The sequence below is a fragment of the Triticum dicoccoides genome, chromosome 1B (assembly GCF_002162155.2).
Source record: "Triticum dicoccoides isolate Atlit2015 ecotype Zavitan chromosome 1B, WEW_v2.0, whole genome shotgun sequence".
Classification (NCBI taxonomy): domain Eukaryota; kingdom Viridiplantae; phylum Streptophyta; class Magnoliopsida; order Poales; family Poaceae; genus Triticum; species Triticum dicoccoides.
Genome location: NC_041381.1, coordinates 175,076,987 through 175,096,456, shown reverse-complemented (window position 1 = coordinate 175,096,456; position 19,470 = coordinate 175,076,987). Strand labels below are relative to the sequence as shown.

Here is a 19,470-nt window from a genome sequence, read left to right as displayed (position 1 = left end):
GCGGCGGCGCTGCCCACTGGGGTGGCGCCACATGGCGGCAGCAAGGTGGAGGCGCGGGAGGAGGCTGGCGGCGCGCGGGTTTCGAGGAGGGGGGATTGGCTGCTGCCAAAAATGGAAGGGGGGCTTCCTTTTATAGGAAAAGGAGGCTAGGGTTGGGGGCTTTGCTCCGTTTCGGAGATGTTCGATCGCCATCAGACGGTCCGGAGCGGATGGGGGGTAGGTAGGTGGGTCTAGTGGGCTGTGAAGAGAGGTTGGGCTGAGGGGAGAGAATAGAAATGCAGCTCGACAACTGTTTCCGGAGACCGAAAACGTCCGACGAAGGTACCGGCAACGGTAGCACTATGTTTAACGGTTGGGCTATAAGATGGACTCCGAATGCGACAAAACTTGGCAGGCGGCCTGTCTACACTATAATAAGACCGCACGACAAGTTGCAACCCATTCCGAGAACATTTTTATGCCACTTATAAAATAATATTTCGGAGGTGCCGCGGGCGCGGGCGAGTGTGGTCGGGCTCAGAACGGACAACGGAGAGAACCGGCGGAACCCGAACGGATGCAAGTTTTGAAAAACATGCAGATGAAATGCAGATGAAGTCCAGATGATGACATGAGACGAGATGCATAACAAGAACAAAATGCAAAACAACAGACAAAAACCCAACCACGGAGGAAATAATAAATCACATCTCCGGAAAAGGCAAGAGTCGGAGTTACGAATATGGAAATTTGTATCCGAGGCGTTACAAGTAAGCAGCAAAGCAATCGAGGCCATGCTAACAATCTTGAGAAAACAACTCAGTGGCACGGGGAAAAAGATTCTATCGTTAAGCAACATTGTAAGTAAAGATCACAACAAAAGAATCACGTTTAAAATGATAAATATCAGTTTATAAATAGATAAACTTCGCCTATAGCTGAAATGACAAATTCCCTTTGTGTATGTATGACAAAACAAGCAGCACTCAATAAAAGAAGATGACAACGATCCAATGTGTTACAAAAATAATGATCAAGGACATATTAGAAGAAAAAAAACTACTACCTGCCAGGCTTAGAGCATTTTTCAACATAGAAGAAGAAGAAAAACTGCAAGATTATAACATGGTAAACAGATCAGCTGTTAGAAAAACAAAATAAAATTATGTAACTTATGCAAAGTTCTCTTTCATGGCATCCGAACCATTTCTAAATCTAACAAGATTTCCAAATGTTTTCTTTTTTACTTTCTGTTTTGCAGTTCCTTCTACCATGTTCGATGCGCGGGTTTAAGAAAGACAAAACTATAAGTTGTTACTTCACCATTACAGTTAACATGGAAAAATAGTGCTCTGAACTCCTTGACTCTTCAACTGCATATCCAGGCACAATAGAATTCTTCAACAATGTAACCAGAAAAATAATGAAAATCTGGAAGCACATAAGCGCAGAGCTGCAACTTTCATAAAGAAGCATCGACCATTTCAAAAAGGTCAAACTGCAGGTGCCACTTCAGGGAGAAGACACGTAAGCACTTCCAACATTTCTATTCTTTCTTTTTTTCAATGCAACATTCACTACTACCATTCCTCAAATAATTTTGTTCTTTCGTTTTTTCAATGCAACATTTACTACTACCATTCCTCCAACATTTCTATTATTTTCGTTTCTCGAATGCAACAATTTTACTACTACCATTCCTCTACATCCAGAATGGACTGCGCTTTCTATATGTACATGAACGTGAAGCACTACTCCAAAGATGGAACAACAACGGCCTTAGAGGCAGAACAAGTACCAGAGTTGAAGAAAAAATTCTATATCAACTAATCAGTCAACAAAGAGGCAATACCGCACTGTCATTAATCAAGTGTACAACAGGTTAGTCTTTTTAGAAACAAAACCTTACAATTTTGTCACAATACCAACTAGTAATAAGTTTATTATCATTATTTATTTTTTTGATTCTAACAGATATGCTGAAGTATGAAGTCGATATGGGAGACAAAGAAATGCAATAGACAGAATGTTGCATACTAGAAGAGTTTCCGCCAAATCCCGAGCCAAAGGAACATATTATGCATGCGACAACCACCCAAGAGCAAGAAGTTATTGATATATACAGTGAACACAAAGAGCTTATGCATGTCAGCAGCCACGCCATCATCAAAGAATCTTGCACAGACGACAGAGAAAAGGATCCACCAATAGAACCATATCAACCACCACTAGACGACAAGATACCACACCAACCTGAAGACACAACTGACACCAATAACGAGCAAAATATCAACAACAATACCATGAGCACATAGAAACTTGATAGAACTTCAACTAATCATGACGATATCCAGGCAATGATCATTATATAGGCATCACGTCCAAGATTAGTAGACCGACTCCTGCCTGCATCTACTACTATTACTCCACACATCCACCGCTATCCAGCATGCATCTAGTGTATTAAGTTCATGGAAAAACAGAGTAATGCAATAAGAACGATGACATGATGTAGCCAAGATCTATTTATGTAGAAATAGACCCCATCTTGTTATCCTCAATAGCAACGATACATACGTGTCGTTTCCCCTTCTATCACTGGGATCAAGCACCGTAAGATCGAACCCATCACAAAGCACCTCTTCCCATTGCAAGATAAATATATCAAGTTGGTCAAACAAAACCCAAATATCGGAGAAGATATATGAGGCTATAATCAATCTTGCATATAATAGATCAAGACTCAAATAACTTTCATGGATAAAAACATAGATCTGATCATAAAATCAAAGTTCACCGGATCCCAAAGAACACACCGCAAAAGACTTACATCATATGGATCTCCAAGAGACCATTGAATTGAGAATCAAGAGAGAGAGAGGAAGCCATCTAGCTACTAACTACGGACCCGTAGGTCTACAAAGAACTACTCACGCATCATCGAAGAGGCACTAGTGGGCATGATGAACCCCTCCGAGATGGTGTCTAGATTGGATCTGGTGTTTCTAGAACTTGCGGCGACTGGAATTGATTTTCGTCGACTCTCCTAGGGTTTCTGGAATATTTGGGTATTTATAGAGCAAAGAGGCAGTGTGGGAGGCCACCGAGGTGGGCACAACCCACCTGGGCGCACCTGGGCCTCTAGGCGCGCCCTGGTGGGTTGTGCTCCCCTCGGAGCTCCCCTTAGGTACTTCCTTGGCCCACTAGATGTCTTCTGGTCCAAAAAAAAACCACGAAAAGTTTCGCTGCGTTTGGACTCCGTTTGGTATTGATTTCTTGCGATGTAAAAAACAAGCAGAAAACAACAACTAGCACTGGGCACTATGTCAATAGGTTAGTACCAAAAAATGATATAAAATGACTACAAAATGATTGTAACCCATCCAAGATAGATAATATAATAGCATGGAACGATCAAAAATTATTGATACGTTGGAGACGTATCATCCTTCTCGAGCCATCTTCAATGCCCATGTACAGGATTTTACCAGACATGCCATCTTTCCTTGACGTTAGTTGGTCAGACGTTGTATCATCCATGCATCGTGTGCATCCGCAATATCCACGGCACACCTGGCCAGTGACATATCCGTAACCGAGATAGTCGTGCACCATCGTGATCAACGCGGCTCTCGTATAGAAATACTCGCCTTTGCTGGCATCCCATGTCTTGGCTGGTGTTTTCCATAACATGTCTAACTCCTCTTGAAGGAACCCCAGATATAGATTAATATTATTTCCCGGTTGTTTCGGCCCCTGAATCAACATGCTCATGTATATGTACTTCGACTTCATGCACAACCAGGGGGAGGTTATACATCCATACAAAAATGGACCATGTGCTATGGTTGGTGTTCTGGTTGCCAAACGGATTCATGCCATTGGTACAAGCACCGAGCACAATGTTCCTTGCATCAAAGGTGAAATACCAATATTCGTTGTTGAATGCTCTCCACTGGCTTCCATCCATGATGTGTCTTAGCTTCGGATCATCTCCATCGTCGGGCTTCTTCCTCTCCGCGTGCCAACGCATGAGCTTTGCTTCCTTGGGATCTACGAAATACCGTTGTAGACGGGGAGTGATCGGTAAGTACCATACAACTTTCTGGGGAGATTTCTTCTCGTCCTTCTTGTATCGAGAAGCATTGCACACCAGACAACTTGTTTTTTCCGCGTGCTCCTTCCGATAAATTATGCAATCGTTGATGCATGCATGGTATCTAACGTGCGACAGATCAAGAGGGCACACGATCTTCTTTGCCTCATCCACACTAGTAGGACATAGATTTCCCACGAGAAGAACATCCTTTAGGTACTTGAGAAGCTCATCGAGGCTAGTGTCGGTCCATTTGTTTTTAGCCTTCATCTTCAGGAGGTCGAGCGTGAAAGTCAAGCGGGTCACTTCAGGATTGCAACCATGATACAATGGAGTGTTGGAGTCTACCACCAGTTGCTGCAGCTTGGCCTCCTCTCTAGAAGCAGCTCTCTCAGTTTTCGTCTCCTTGTGAAGCAGTGCTTGAACATGAGGGTCCCGCATGATTGAACTTAGTACCGACGAATTCTGCATCATGGAGTCCATGTTTTCTCTGCTGCCATGTCCGGCCCCTTCTCCACCGCCATGTCTGTCCCCTTCTCCGCCGTCATGTCCGGCCTCTTCCCCGCTGCCATGTCCCGCCCCTTCCCCGCCGCCATGTCCGGCCCCTTCTCCGTCGCCATTATCGATCATCTTTTTGTCTTGCCCCGTGTCGTTATTGCCTGCCCCATCGGCGTCCTCAACATCATCATCCTCATCTTCAATTATCCATCGAGTATAGCCATCCATGAAACCAGTCATGAGCAGGTGCGCCATCGCATCATAGGGGTCGAGCCAGACTCCTCCTTTGCATCTTCGGCACGGACATAAAACCTTTGTCGGGTTATTTTCATTCATGTCATGCACAACCGACCGCAACCACCTATCCACCATCGTTCCACTGACCATCATGAACGTATGCATGGTAATAATAAACAAATTGATTGTAAAAATGCATGCATGCATCAAAGTCATACAAAAATTCAGCATGACCTTCCCTAAAAATAGGACATAGAGAGTTTTCCCAAAATTCGCCGAAACAGAAATAAATTGACATTTCGGCAAAACATAGGCAACTCACAAGCACAATTCGGCGGCAACTCATGCCACACACACAATTTCCATCATATCGCCCGATTATGTCATATATGTCAGGACCCCGACTCGATGTCACATCGATCTAGCCGGTAACACCTCATATCACTTTGCGGCCTCACGCACGGTATCCCCACGGGTGTCGCCTTACCTTTCCCCGGGACCGTTTGCGCCTTTTGGCTCACGTATATGATAGTGTCGCTAGCATCCATATGATAAGGAGCCCGGGCTGACATGACTAGTCGTAAACCCAAAGTGGCACAGACTTACAGGGACAGGCATCCATGACCCAGCTTCGAACGTGTCGGTCATCAGCAAGTGGGTCCGGGCTGTAGCACTGGGCTAGCAGGACTCCGGTAAACCGGGCTGTAGCGGGCTAACAGGACTCCGGTACTCAATGCGTGACATTTCCCCGAAGGGACAGACACAGGAACGAAGAAGGACACATGCCGGCCAGCCTAAGTGTTCCAGAGCAGTAGCAAGCTACCATGGCTCAGCGGTAACACTAGGAGACATTTCCCGGTAAGAGAGGCTACTAAAGATAAACAACTAGGTAGTCAGATCCCACACATACCAAGCATTTCAATAACATACACACAATATGCTCGATATGTGCAATACAACATGGCATCACAAAATGACTCTACGACTCAAGTAGTTTATTCATTAGGCTCCGAGGAGCGAGATATTACAAACAGGGGTCTCATGACCCAACACTCAGAGCATACAAGTCAAAGCACAAGCGGAAGCTATCATGTCTGAGTACAGACATCTATAAATGAAAAAGGCTGAGAAGCCTGACTATCTACCAGATCCTGCCGAGGGCACAAGATCGTAGCTGAGGTAACAAGCTAAACATCGAAGTCCACGCGGAACTACTAGCGAGACCGAAGTCTCTGTGCAAAAACATAGAATAGGCAAACATGAGTACAAATGTACCCAGCAAGACTTACATCAGAACTAACTACATATGCATCATTATCAACAAAGGGGATGGTGGGGTTTAACGGCAGCAAGCCAGCTTTGACTCGGTGGCTATCCTGAACTACGACTGCGAGTAACTCTTTTGAGGTGGCGCACACGAGTCCACATATTCACCATATCAATACACCACTATGGATCCGCTCCCGTCTCCCTACGAGAACGCCATCCATAGCACTCACGCTTATCTTGCGCATTTTAAAGTATCCACTTTCACTTGTCTATGAACTGATATAAGCAACCCAGAAGTCCTTTTCCGCGGACACGGCTATTCGAATAGATGATGTTAACCCTGCAGGGGTGTACTTCTTCATACATGTTTCCACCACTTAGCGTCTGCACACGACATGTGCTCGGCAGACTTCAAGCGAAAGCCGACGTGGGTGTAGACCACGACCTACCTAAACACTCAAGTCTCTAGTCTAGGTTTATCGCCTATTCGGGTTCCATCCATGAGGAGATCCGGCCGGAGTTTCGCTCACAGCCCCAAACGATGTGAACAGGGTTCCGTGACACCAAACGGGTGCCCGGTTTACCCGGCCACGTGCCTACCGCATCACAGCCCACCCCTACGGTCAGCGCTGTCCACGGCCTCCAGCATACTACAAACACCAGAAACTACTTGCAACTCCTGGACAGAGGACTAGGGTGAATAAGAAGTCGAGCGGGGTCATATTTCAGGGCCCAATGTATGGTAGTAGCTGAATCATGGATCACAAACACAGAACTCAGTTCCTGAGGACGGCTGCAATGAGACAACCCACCATGTACTCCTACATGGCCTCTCACCGCTACCTTTACCAAATCGTGTTCACACACTTAGCTCACACAGTAGGACATGTTCACACGCCTCTGATTCATCCCCGATGAATCAGACCTGACTCAACTCTAAGCAGTAGCAGGCATGACAAACAAGCATGAATGAGTAGGCACATCAGGGCTCAAACAACTCCTACTCATGCTAGTGGGTTTCATCTATTTACTGTGGCAATGACAGGTCATGCAAAGGATAAAGGGGTTCAGCTACCGCAGCAAGTAACAGATGAATCGGTGTTGTCCTAATGCAGTAAAAGAGAGCAGGAGCGAGAGAGTAGGATTGTATCGGAATGAACAAGGGGGGTTTTGCTTGCCTGGCACTTCTGAAGATAACATTGAGTCTTCATCAGTGTCAACGATCACATCATCGGTATCACGTCTATCGAGAGGGGACAAATACCGGCAACACAGAAGGGAACACAATCAATGCAATGCACAATATGATGCATGATCATGATATGGCAAAATGAATGTGTTTTGGGCTAATGCAACTAGTAACCGATTAAATGAAGTTGGTTTGAATACAAGATTCAAATTCAAACTCCATATGTGATTATTCAAATGCCATTAATTGATTTGTGCTAAAAAGCACCTATAAGTTGTTCTAACATGCATGAAAATGGTACAGATAGATAGATTGGATTTTTCTGATAATTTTTCATATATAAATTATTTAATTTGGAGTTACGCTTGAATTTCTATGATTTTTAGAAGTTTATACAATTTTCTGGATTTTCTGATTTATTTTAATTCCAGAAAATCATTTAATGCGTCAGCATGACATCACCTTGACGTCATCAGGTCAACGGGGCAGATTCAGGTCAAACCTGACCAGTGGGGTCCACTGGTCAGTGACCCAGTCAACTAATCAGGTTAGTTAGCCCTAACTAACTTAGTTAGCCGGGCGGGGCCCGCATGTCAGTGACTCACCTAATTAACTAAGTTAGTTAACACTAACTAACCTAGCACTAACTAAGCAGGCGCCTGGGCCCACACGTCAGGGGGTCAAACCCCGGGTCAAACCCGCCGGAGTTGACCCGCGGCTTGTCGCCGGCGACGCCAGCAACGGCGGAGGGCGTCGGAAACGCTGCTCCGGCCACGGTTTGATGCGCGGGTGGGTGCTACGAGTAGCTGGCGATGTGGCGCATCCAACGGTGGTGGTGTTTGGTGCTGGGGTGGCCGGAGTTAACGGCGGCGAGCTCTTTTGCGGCCGCCGGAGTTCGGCTATCGACGGGAACTATGCCACAGAGCACGGGAGGAGCAGCAGTTGGGTGATTTGAGCTCCTTCGGATGCGCTGAGCGCGTTGGCGGGCTCATAAGCAAGCGGTGACGGCTGTGGCCGCGACGGCGCCATGGCCGGCGGCGAGGGATTCTCGGGCAAGGTGGTGGGGCTAGCTAGAGAGGGAGGTGGGGCATGGGGAGAGGGGGAATCGGGCCGAGGGCTCACCGCGGAGCTGCAGGGAGGGTTAGTGGGCTCGGGGGCGCGCCGGAGTGGCCGAATCGACGGAGAAGATCCTCAGTGGCCGGCGAGGGGGAAAACGTCGGGGGCGGCGTTCCGGCTCTTCTGGTCGCGTGAGACGACGAGGAGGACGAGGGAGGACCGGCGGAGCTCTGGGAGGCGTCGGGGAGACGAGACGGTGGCTGTGGCCGCGCGAGCGCTGGTCGGCGGCGACGGCCTCCATTCGGGTGCGTGAGGGAGAGAGAGAAGAGGAGAGGGAGGAGCGAGGGAGAGCTACGGGAGAGTGAGAGAGGTCGTGGGGAACGAGGGGGGAGTGCGTGGCTCCCTCGGGTGCCTCCAGCGGTGAGCAGGTAAGAAGGAGGTGGCCGGAGCTCTTCGGGTGCGCGCCACGCCTCGCCTCTGCCTACTGGCAGAGGAAGAAGAGGACAAGGGGGGAGGAGGTGGGCTGGGCCAGCGGGAGGAGCTGGGCCGGTTGGTGGGCGCCAGGTGGGCTGCAGGTGAGTTAGGTAGGCTTCTGCTCTTTTTATATAATTCTGTTCTGTTTTTCTTTTTATTTAATTCTTTTGCCATTGTTTTGAATTTAAAAATAATTCAAACAATGCCAAAGCTCCTCTGAATATTTTTATTTTGCTAGATGGACTTTTCCAAGAGCTTATAAAATATTTCAGGGGTATTTGAAATTATATTCTAATTATATGAATATAATTCAAATTCAAATAGCTAATGAATTAAATCCAAAGTCCCAAAAATAATTCCTTAAAAATGTTCAATATTTTGGTTGGGACCAGAACCCTTACCAAAAATTATCAAACATTTAAAAGGGCATTTTTGGAGCAATGAATGAGATTTCTAGGGTTTTTGCCCCTCTTTTATTTAGGGTTTTGAGGCTTCCAATATTCCTCAATTCAAGTTTCAAAAATATAGACATGATGCACACATGAAGCTAACCTAGAGCAATGCCAGAAGCTAGGGATGTGACAACTCACCCCCACTAAACAAGAATCTCGTCTCGAGATTCAAGCGTAGGGTAGGATGAAGGGGAAACGCAACTAGTACAATCTTCACGATCCAGGGTGCACTTCAGTTGAACGTTGATTCATTCACCATCATTGTCTTGAAGTCTTGCCTTGAGAATTCCTGTCAACATGACATGGAGGGAAGAAGGGGACTCTAGCAGGGTCGATCTTCTCGAGGATCGAACAACTCACGGAATGAGACATAGGACCATCTCTCGGGTTGAGACACGAGCACACATCCAGAGGGGTGGAAGGAGACGGATGACGAAGGTGCACTAGGTGGACAACAATTCCACGCTTAAGAAGGTGGTAAACGATTGTCCACGTAGCGAGGAGTTGAGTTGCCATGATACCACGACGAGACATCCTGGAGGAGGGTGATTCGTAGATTATTGTCTTAAGTGGCAAAAAGAATTACTTTTGATTCAGAGATCATTGAAACTCTTTAACCAGCCTAAGACAATTCTCGAGCGATCGTTTGGAGGGGGTCGGTAGAATGGCATACTCAAACTTGGATGATGTGGATTACCTTGTTGAAGACAACGCAATGGATGAACTTGCTTATCACCGGAAATGGAAGAGACCCATGGTAGAATGGCACATTGGCGGTGCAAGCTGGGAACAAAATGCAAATGCTGGGAATGATTCTGGTAACTGGGGAAGAACCCAACAATAGAGAGTGAATTCACTGTTTGAGAAGGTCATAGCATTGCCGAGGGAACTGAGAGCATCCCAATTAGAGCCGATGATAACAGTAGCGCTTGTGCGTGCTCTCAAGAACTTGAGCATTTCCATATTCATCAAGGTTTTACCAACATCCGTGTCAAGGGTCCGGTAACACAACTTACTACCCTGATGAATAACGGTGGAAGATGAAGATGCAAAAGAAGATAACACTTTCTCAGATTTCACCCTTGGCGGGGCCAAGGAAACAAAATCTGGATGATCGACCGAGAGACATTTAGCACTCCGCTTCTAATGTTCTCCTTGATGTGCTAGTGTAACCCATTCATAGAAATGATCTGGTATCTAGAACATCAAGTAAAGGTCGGACTTCGGGAACACAAAAATCCATAGGGGCAACTAGGGGGTAAACCCTACGAAATCCCTATGGGGAGGTGGCCAACTTCATCAATCAAGATATTATAATAACAGGTCTTCCGGCTGGGTGTGTTGGGCACGACATCCACTTTACCGGTTATTGCGCGACCAATATTATAGTTCTTGGGGAAATGTTCCAACCATCATATCTGCCTGAGATTCAGATCTGGTTGGTGTCAGAATATTCCAGACCCATCGAGTCTAGGAAGAAAAATGAAGGTTTGCAACACAAATCGACGAGATGACGTTGCGAGATTCTCAGGAAATGAACTACGATAGCAAGCTCCAAAACATGAGCTGGTTCTGCTACAAACATGTGAACACGTTGTCCCAGACAAGCATGACCACGTGGTAGTCTTATAATAAAACACTACCGAGTTCAGGAGGGGGAACCATCAACGAGGGTATCGAAGTCCTTACATAAGTCCGGATTAGCTCTTATGAAGGAACTCCTTCTCCATGAACAAATCAACCAGTGGCTTGGTGTGCTAGGGATACATATAGATTGAAGGTTGCAAGTCTTCAAACCACAGCATTCTTCGCACGTGTGCATGACTGATTTGGAATGATTCCAAAGAGAGCAACATTGACTTTCTCGAATCCACGGCGGCAACTTGCATCAGATGCACATGAATTAAAGGAAGTCACTACCTTCATCCAAACATATGCTTCATGAATGAAACACGAAGAAATGCTTACAAAAGTTTCCAACACTAGGTTGATGTTCAACATGATTCATGGGGGAGACAAAATGCTACTGATGGGCTCAACAGCAACTCATCGGAATTTCCATATCACTGGACTTCCACCATCATGTGAACACGGTGATAGCATTGGTCAGACCAAAGATGTAATGGTGTATGCTCGAGGGATCAACCACGAGTAAGACAACATTACGAGCATCGTTAGTACTGATTTGATTTGACGATAGCCCACACTCAAATCAAAGGATTGATAAGACAATAGGTCCAGCAACTGATCACAGGGACCAATCGATGAAGATATCATCTTTCTTCAACACACACTACACAAGAATATCCCTTTGGAACGAACTAAGTCAGGCAAGCTTTTATCTTCCAACTCTCCAAGTTGTTGTCTAGCTTAACCAACTAGCTCAGGGGTATCCAACACGGATTCTTGGATAAGGGTGGTTTACAGGATAACCCAACTTGATCACGAGCTCAACATAACAGTCAGGTGACAACCCGGTAACACCTCCGAGAAGATATTTGGAAAGTCACGAACCACCGGTATGTTACTAAGCTCGAGAACAATCTTGCTTTTGAGGGCAAGACGATATGATCAAATGAGTGAGGACTTGACAAGATCCTAACTCATCAATCGAAGGGTGCACCAAAATAAGGACTAGGTAGCACGATCAGTCTTAGAAGGATGATTCGAAAACCAACATACTAAGAATGAAATTATTATCCTTTAACTACCAAGCAACAGAGTTGCTAGCAGTATTGATTTCACACGCCATGATTCATTTGTCGGCATTCCGGTTACGATAACACAGGAACCGAGGAATGAACAATGATGGCAAGAAGTATCACTGTACCAAGAGTTCATAGGATGGTGTGCAATTTCTATAACAATCCCGATATAAAGATGGTAATACTCCAAGGTAGAGCAGAACAAAAGCTGGATTAGCAATTTGATCTGCGGAGCACAACTTCTTTGACCCAATCCTGGATATGGATGAGGTACTGGAGTTTGTTTCTCCAAGTCATTCAGGACAGAATGGCTTGACGGACCACAAGGGTAATAGGCATCGACGAACGAATGCACGCATACTCTTGACTATCAATTGATAGACGAGGGTCAGAAGACAACTAAAGAGGGACAACTCAAAGGAACATACGATTTTCTGAGTTGTGGATGCATGGTTTAGCATGTCGAACGAAGTTCAACATATTTCTTCCGGATAACCCATGCAGAAAGGTAGAACTGGCAGAGCCACAATATATAATGGAGAACTCATCAAGAATAATCCTGTTGTGATATTTCAGTTCAACGAGGAACTTCTGCCATAAGTAGTTCATGGTATTTGGAAGAAGAAGATACCACGGACTTCAAGGACTATCGCAAAGGTTACTAATATCCTAAAGGAACTAGCAACACTATCAACATGATGTAAGTAGAGTGAATCTCGGGTTCAAAACCCAGGAGTAGAATACCTACTAACTATGTGGCATCAGGGGATGCTTTCGAGAATAAAGGCCAGAATCATCACACTGGGACACAAAAGCATTGCTAAATTACTAGGTGACTCCCTAAATACCTAGGGTCATAATAGTAACTCCAACATAAAAGTCAAGGCAATAGAATACCTCAACTCAACAATTAGTGTGATTAATCTGGCCCATGGGCACATTAAAACGGGAAGAAAGGATTTGCAATTGCATCAGACTACTTAGAAACCTGGGATGACTCGGACAGCATAACGGCTGTAAATGCTCAGAAAAGATTTGAGACATTCACAAAAATGGTGGCATAACCACTTAGAAGCACAATATCAAGGTTCCGAGATCAACAATTAACATACGGAAGGTAGAAACTGAACTGAGGCTTAATCCAACAATCTTATAAGTCCACTGATTAGTAACACGTGATCCTGATAGAAAGAAGAGATAGCCTAGTTCTTAATCCCCGTAGAAGAGAAGATGATGACTCAGATCAGAAGGCCATGAGGTATAAGGAGTAAAAAGAGCCTTACGTTCCATCCCACAATCAATTCCCTTATATAACTAAAGCATTTCTAGACTCAACTTCGACCAGTTTGGCTTGGTAATCCTACAGGCAGTCAAGCTCTGATACCAACGCTGTCAGGACCCCGACTCGATGTCACATCGATCTAGCCGGTAACACCTCATATCACTTTGCGGCCTCACGCACGGTATCCCCACGGGTGTCGCCTTACCTTTCCCCGGGACCGTTTGCGCCTTTTGGCTCACGTATATGATAGTGTCGCTAGCATCCATATGATAAGGAGCCCGGGCTGACATGACTAGTCGTAAACCCAAAGTGGCACAGACTTACAGGGACAGGCATCCATGACCCAGCTTCGAACGTGTCGGTCATCAGCAAGTGGGTCCGGGCTGTAGCACTGGGCTAGCAGGACTCCGGTAAACCGGGCTGTAGCGGGCTAACAGGACTCCGGTACTCAATGCGTGACATTTCCCCGAAGGGACAGACACAGGAACGAAGAAGGACACATGCCGGCCAGCCTAAGTGTTCCAGAGCAGTAGCAAGCTACCATGGCTCAGCGGTAACACTAGGAGACATTTCCCGGTAAGAGAGGCTACTAAAGATAAACAACTAGGTAGTCAGATCCCACACATACCAAGCATTTCAATAACATACACACAATATGCTCGATATGTGCAATACAACATGGCATCACAAAATGACTCTACGACTCAAGTAGTTTATTCATTAGGCTCCGAGGAGCGAGATATTACAAACAGGGGTCTCATGACCCAACACTCAGAGCATACAAGTCAAAGCACAAGCGGAAGCTATCATGTCTGAGTACAGACATCTATAAATGAAAAAGGCTGAGAAGCCTGACTATCTACCAGATCCTGCCGAGGGCACAAGATCGTAGCTGAGGTAACAAGCTAAACGTCGAAGTCCACGCGGAACTACTAGCGAGACCGAAGTCTCTCTGCAAAAACATAGAATAGGCAAACGTGAGTACAAATGTACCCAGCAAGACTTACATCAGAACTAACTACATATGCATCATTATCAACAAAGGGGATGGTGGGGTTTAACGGCAGCAAGCCAGCTTTGACTCGGTGGCTATCCTGAACTACGACTGCGAGTAACTCTTTTGAGGTGGCGCACACGAGTCCACATATTCACCATATCAATACACCACTATGGATCCGCTCCCGTCTCCCTACGAGAACGCCATCCATAGCACTCACGCTTATCTTGCGCATTTTAAAGTATCCACTTTCACTTGTCTATGAACTGATATAAGCAACCCAGAAGTCCTTTTCCGCGGACACGGCTATTCGAATAGATGATGTTAACCCTGCAGGGGTGTACTTCTTCATACATGTTTCCACCACTTAGCGTCTGCACACGACATGTGCTCGGCAGACTTCAAGCGAAAGCCGACGTGGGTGTAGACCACGACCTACCTAAACACTCAAGTCTCTAGTCCAGGTTTATCGCCTATTCGGGTTCCATCCATGAGGAGATCCGGCCGGAGTTTCGCTCACAGCCCCAAATGATGTGAACAGGGTTCCGTGACACCAAACGGGTGCCCGGTATACCCGGCCACGTGCCTACCGCATCACAGCCCACCCCTACGGTCAGCGCTGTCCATGGCCTCCAGCATACTACAAACACCAGAAACTACTTGCAACTCCTGGACAGAGGACAAGGGTGAATAAGAAGTCGAGCGGGGTCATATTTCAGGGCCCAATGTATGGTAGTAGCTGAGTCATGGATCACAAACACAGAACTCAGTTCCTAAGGACGGCTTCAATGAGACAACCCACCATGTACTCCTACATGGCCTCTCACCGCTACCTTTACCAAATCGTGTTCACACACTTAGCTCACACACAGTAGGACATGTTCACACGCCTCTGATTCATCCCCGATGAATCAGACCTGACTCAACTCTAAGCAGTAGCAGGCATGACAAACAAGCATGAATGAGTAGGCACATCAGGGCTCAAACAACTCCTACTCATGCTAGTGGGTTTCATCTATTTACTGTGGCAATGACAGGTCATGCAAAGGATAAAGGGGTTCAGCTACCGCAGCAAGTAACAGATGAATCGGTGTTGTCCTAATGCAGTAAAAGAGAGCAGGAGCGAGAGAGTAGGATTGTATCGGAATGAACAAGGGGGGTTTTGCTTGCCTGGCACTTCTGAAGATAACATTGAGTCTTCATCAGTGTCAACGATCACATCATCGGTATCACGTCTATCGAGAGGGGACAAATACCGGCAACACAGAAGGGAACACAATCAATGCAATGCACAATATGATGCATCATCATGATATGGCAAAATGAATGTGTTTTGGGCTAATGCAACTAGTAACCGATTAAATGAAGTTGGTTTGAATACAAGATTCAAATTCAAACTCCATATGTGATTATTCAAATGCCATTAATTGATTTGTGCTAAAAAGCACCTATAAGTTGTTCTAACATGCATGAAAATGGTACAGATAGATAGATTGGATTTTTCTGATAATTTTTCATATATAAATTATTTAATTTGGAGTTACGGTTGAATTTCTATGATTTTTAGAAGTTTATACAATTTTCTGGATTTTCTGATTTCTTTTAATTCCAGAAAATCATTTAATGCGTCAGCATGACATCACCTTGACGTCATCAGGTCAACGGGGCAGATTCAGGTCAAACCTGACCAGTGGGGTCCACTGGTCAGTGACCCAGTCAACTAATCAGGTTAGTTAGCCCTAACTAACTTAGTTAGCCGGGCGGGGCCCGCATGTCAGTGACTCACCTAATTAACTAAGTTAGTTAACACTAACTAACCTAGCCCTAACTAAGCAGGCGCCTGGGCCCACACGTCAGGGGGTCAAACCCCGGGTCAAACCCGCCGGAGTTGACCCGCGGCTTGTCGCCGGCGACGCCAGCAACGGCGGAGGGCGTCGGAAACGCTGCTCCGGCCACGGTTTGATGCGCGGGTGGGTGCTACGAGTAGCTGGCGATGTGGCGCATCCAACGGTGGCGGTGTTTGGTGCTGGGGTGGCCGGAGTTAATGGCGGTGAGCTCTTTTGCGGCCGCCGGAGTTCGGCTATCGACGGGAACTATGCCACAGAGCACGGGAGGAGCAGCAGTTGGGTGATTTGAGCTCCTTCGGATGCGCTGAGCGCGTTGGCGGGCTCATAAGCAAGCGGTGACGGCTGTGGCCGCGACGGCGCCATGGCCGGCGGCGAGGGATTCTCGGGCAAGGTGGTGGGGCTAGCTAGAGAGGGAGGTGGGGCACGGGGAGAGGGGGAATCGGGTCGAGGGCTCACCGCGGAGCTGCAGGGAGGGTTAGTGGGCTCGGGGGCGCGCCAGAGTGGCCGAATCGACGGAGAAGATCCTCGGCGGCCGGCGAGGGGGAAAACGTCGGGGGCGGTGTTCCGGGCTCTTCTGGTCGCGTGAGACGACGAGGAGGACGAGGGAGGACCGGTGGAGCTCTGGGAGGCGTCGGGGAGACGAGACGGTGGCTGTGGCCGCGCGAGCGCTGGTCGGCGGCGACGGCCTCCATTCGGGCGCGTGAGGGAGAGAGAGCAGAGGAGAGGGAGGAGCGAGGGAGAGCTATGGGAGAGTGAGAGAGGTCGTGGGGAACGAGGGGGGAGTGCGTGGCTCCCTCGGGTGCCTCCAGCGGCGAGCAGGTAAGCAGGAGGTGGCCGGAGCTCTTCGGGCGCGCGCCACGCCTCGCCTCTGCCTACTGGCAGAGGAAGAAGAGGACAAGGGGGGAGGAGGTGGGCTGGGCCAGCGGGAGGAGCTGGGCCAGTTGGTGGGCGCCAGGTGGGCTGCAGGTGAGTTAGGTAGGCTTCTGCTCTTTTTATATAATTCTATTCTGTTTTTCTTTTTATTTAATTCTTTTGCCATTGTTTTGAATTTAAAAATAATTCAAACAATGCCAAAGCTCCTCTGAATATTTTTATTTTGCTAGATGGACTTTTCCAAGAGCTTATAAAATATTTCAGGGGTATTTGAAATTATATTCTAATTATATGAATATAATTCAAATTCAAATAGCTAATGAATTAAATCCAAAGTCCCAAAAATAATTCCTTAAAAATGTTCAATATTTTGGTTGGGACCAGAACCCTTACCAAAAATTATCAAACATTTAAAAGGGCATTTTTGGAGCAATGAATGAGATTTCTAGGGTTTTTGCCCCTCTTTTATTTAGGGTTTTGAGGCTTCCAATATTCCTCAATTCAAGTTTCAAAAATATAGACATGATGCACACATGAAGCTAACCTAGAGCAATGCCAGAAGCTAGGGATGTGACAATATAGCACACATACACATATTTCCATTCTTGCAAAAGCATAATTTTTAAATCACCTATCTCGAGATCGAGCATGGTGATGATGTTGTCGATAGGTGTCACCAGACACACCTATGGAATGATCAAAAGTGGATAAAGCTCTTCTTGACAAGGCTATAGATCTAGTTAGGGAGGTACATAGGTCACTTCACTAAATGCTAGCTAGATCTAGCTACCTAGCTAGCTAGTTTGGGAGGAGACAAGTTCAACTACCAGAGGAGGAAGGAAAAAGAGAAAGGAGATGCATTAATGGAGAGGTGGTGTAGTTAGCTAGGAGTAATAAAGAGAGAAAGATAGGTAGAAGAAGGAGAGAAATGAGGGAGAAGTAGTGAGGAAGAAGCAAAGTGAGGGAGAGAGGAGGTGGGAGGGGAAAGTGAAGGAAGAGAGGATGGGGAGGGGGAGGAAAAGGTGGTATGGATGCGGTTTAGTAGTAGCATTGGTTGTAAAACGCGCTGCTGCTAACATGATAGCAGTAGCGCGCTCTAGGCAGAGGCGCTACTGCTAAGCGGGGACCACCATGTGGCCAGGTTCAAAAACTGGCAGTAGCGACATGCAGAAAAAGCACGCTACTACTATTGCATTAGTAGTAGCGCAGTTACCGTGGGCGCGCTACTACTAAACCTAGTGTGGCGGGAATGGTCGGCCAATTTTAGTAGTAGCGTGGTTCTACCGAGCCGCGCTACTGCTAAGCTGGTAGCAGTAGCGCCTGTTTGTTGCACGCGCTACGGCTAATTAGCAGTAGCGCCCCTTTTTACCTAGCGCTACTGCTGAGTTTCTCTGTATAAGGTTTTCCCTAGTAGTGGAATCCTATGGAAAAAGATCCTAAGGGTTCCAATCCTACAAATCAAACAACCATCATAGGAAAAATTCTTAAGGATCCAAATCTTTACAAATCCTATGAAATTCCTTTGTATCAAAGGAGAGTGGAGTGCTTGACCAGCCAAGTCTGCAAAAATCAAATAGGCATAAACATCAAATTCAATTATCTATGTGCTCTGTCAAGAATTTAGGGCCTCCTTTGGTTCATAGGATATGAATATCATAGGAATGTGAAACTTGTAGGAAATGAGATGACATGTATCCCAAATCCTATGAGTAGAAAGAAAAAAGTCAATTTTACTCCCCTAAAGAAAGTGGGTTGCTCGCATAACCCCCTGGTTTTTCTTTTGGTTCACTTAACCCCCTAATCTAACCAATACCGTTCAAAAATCGTTGTTGGTTGGTTTGTCAGGTGGTTTGCTGACGTTAGGAGGTTTGACCAGTGAGCCACCACATTGTCAATCAAGGAGGTTTCATACTAGGACAACTTCGGGAGCTCTCACCAGTGGCAATGGCGATGCCGATGGAGGCCAGCGATGACACCATTGTGTCTAGAGCTTCGAGGCCAACCGACATGTCTACGCCTCGCTCATCCACAACAACTAGATTGGCGGTGGGGTTACTACCGATTGGGGGCGGAGGTGGAGCTTGGTGGCGAGCTCATTCTTGTCTGCATTCCTCTTAATTCATTAGGGGGAGAGTGAAAGGCGAAGGAAGGATCCTAGAGCCACAAGGAAATTGTTGAGGGATGCTAACGGTTGTGGAAGTTTTCTTCACCAGAGCCAAAGAGAGAGATGGCCTCAATCAATTCGTTGGGAGGGGAGGACCATCTCGTTGTCGTGATTTAGGAGAGGCACTTCACGGCTGTTGCCAACAAGCCGAACATCAGTGATGTTAGAACAAAGTTGTACTAGCAGCGGTTGAGAGCGTGGGTTTGCCAAGGCTACTCCCCGCTCGTAATTGAGCATCACAATAGGCTTAGAAAGGGTAGGGGGAGATCTCGGACGAAGCAATTGAGAGGAAACCAACTCTGGGGGGGTGAATCGATTTGTGAGGCCAGGAGCGGCGTTCTTCACCGGAGAC

At 46.6% G+C, this 19,470-nt stretch overlaps 1 pseudogene; it reads left to right on the top strand.

The window, feature by feature from the left end:
* The window catches only part of LOC119350277, a 59,964-nt pseudogene that overhangs the window by 9,134 nt on the left and 31,360 nt on the right, over positions 1-19,470 (top strand).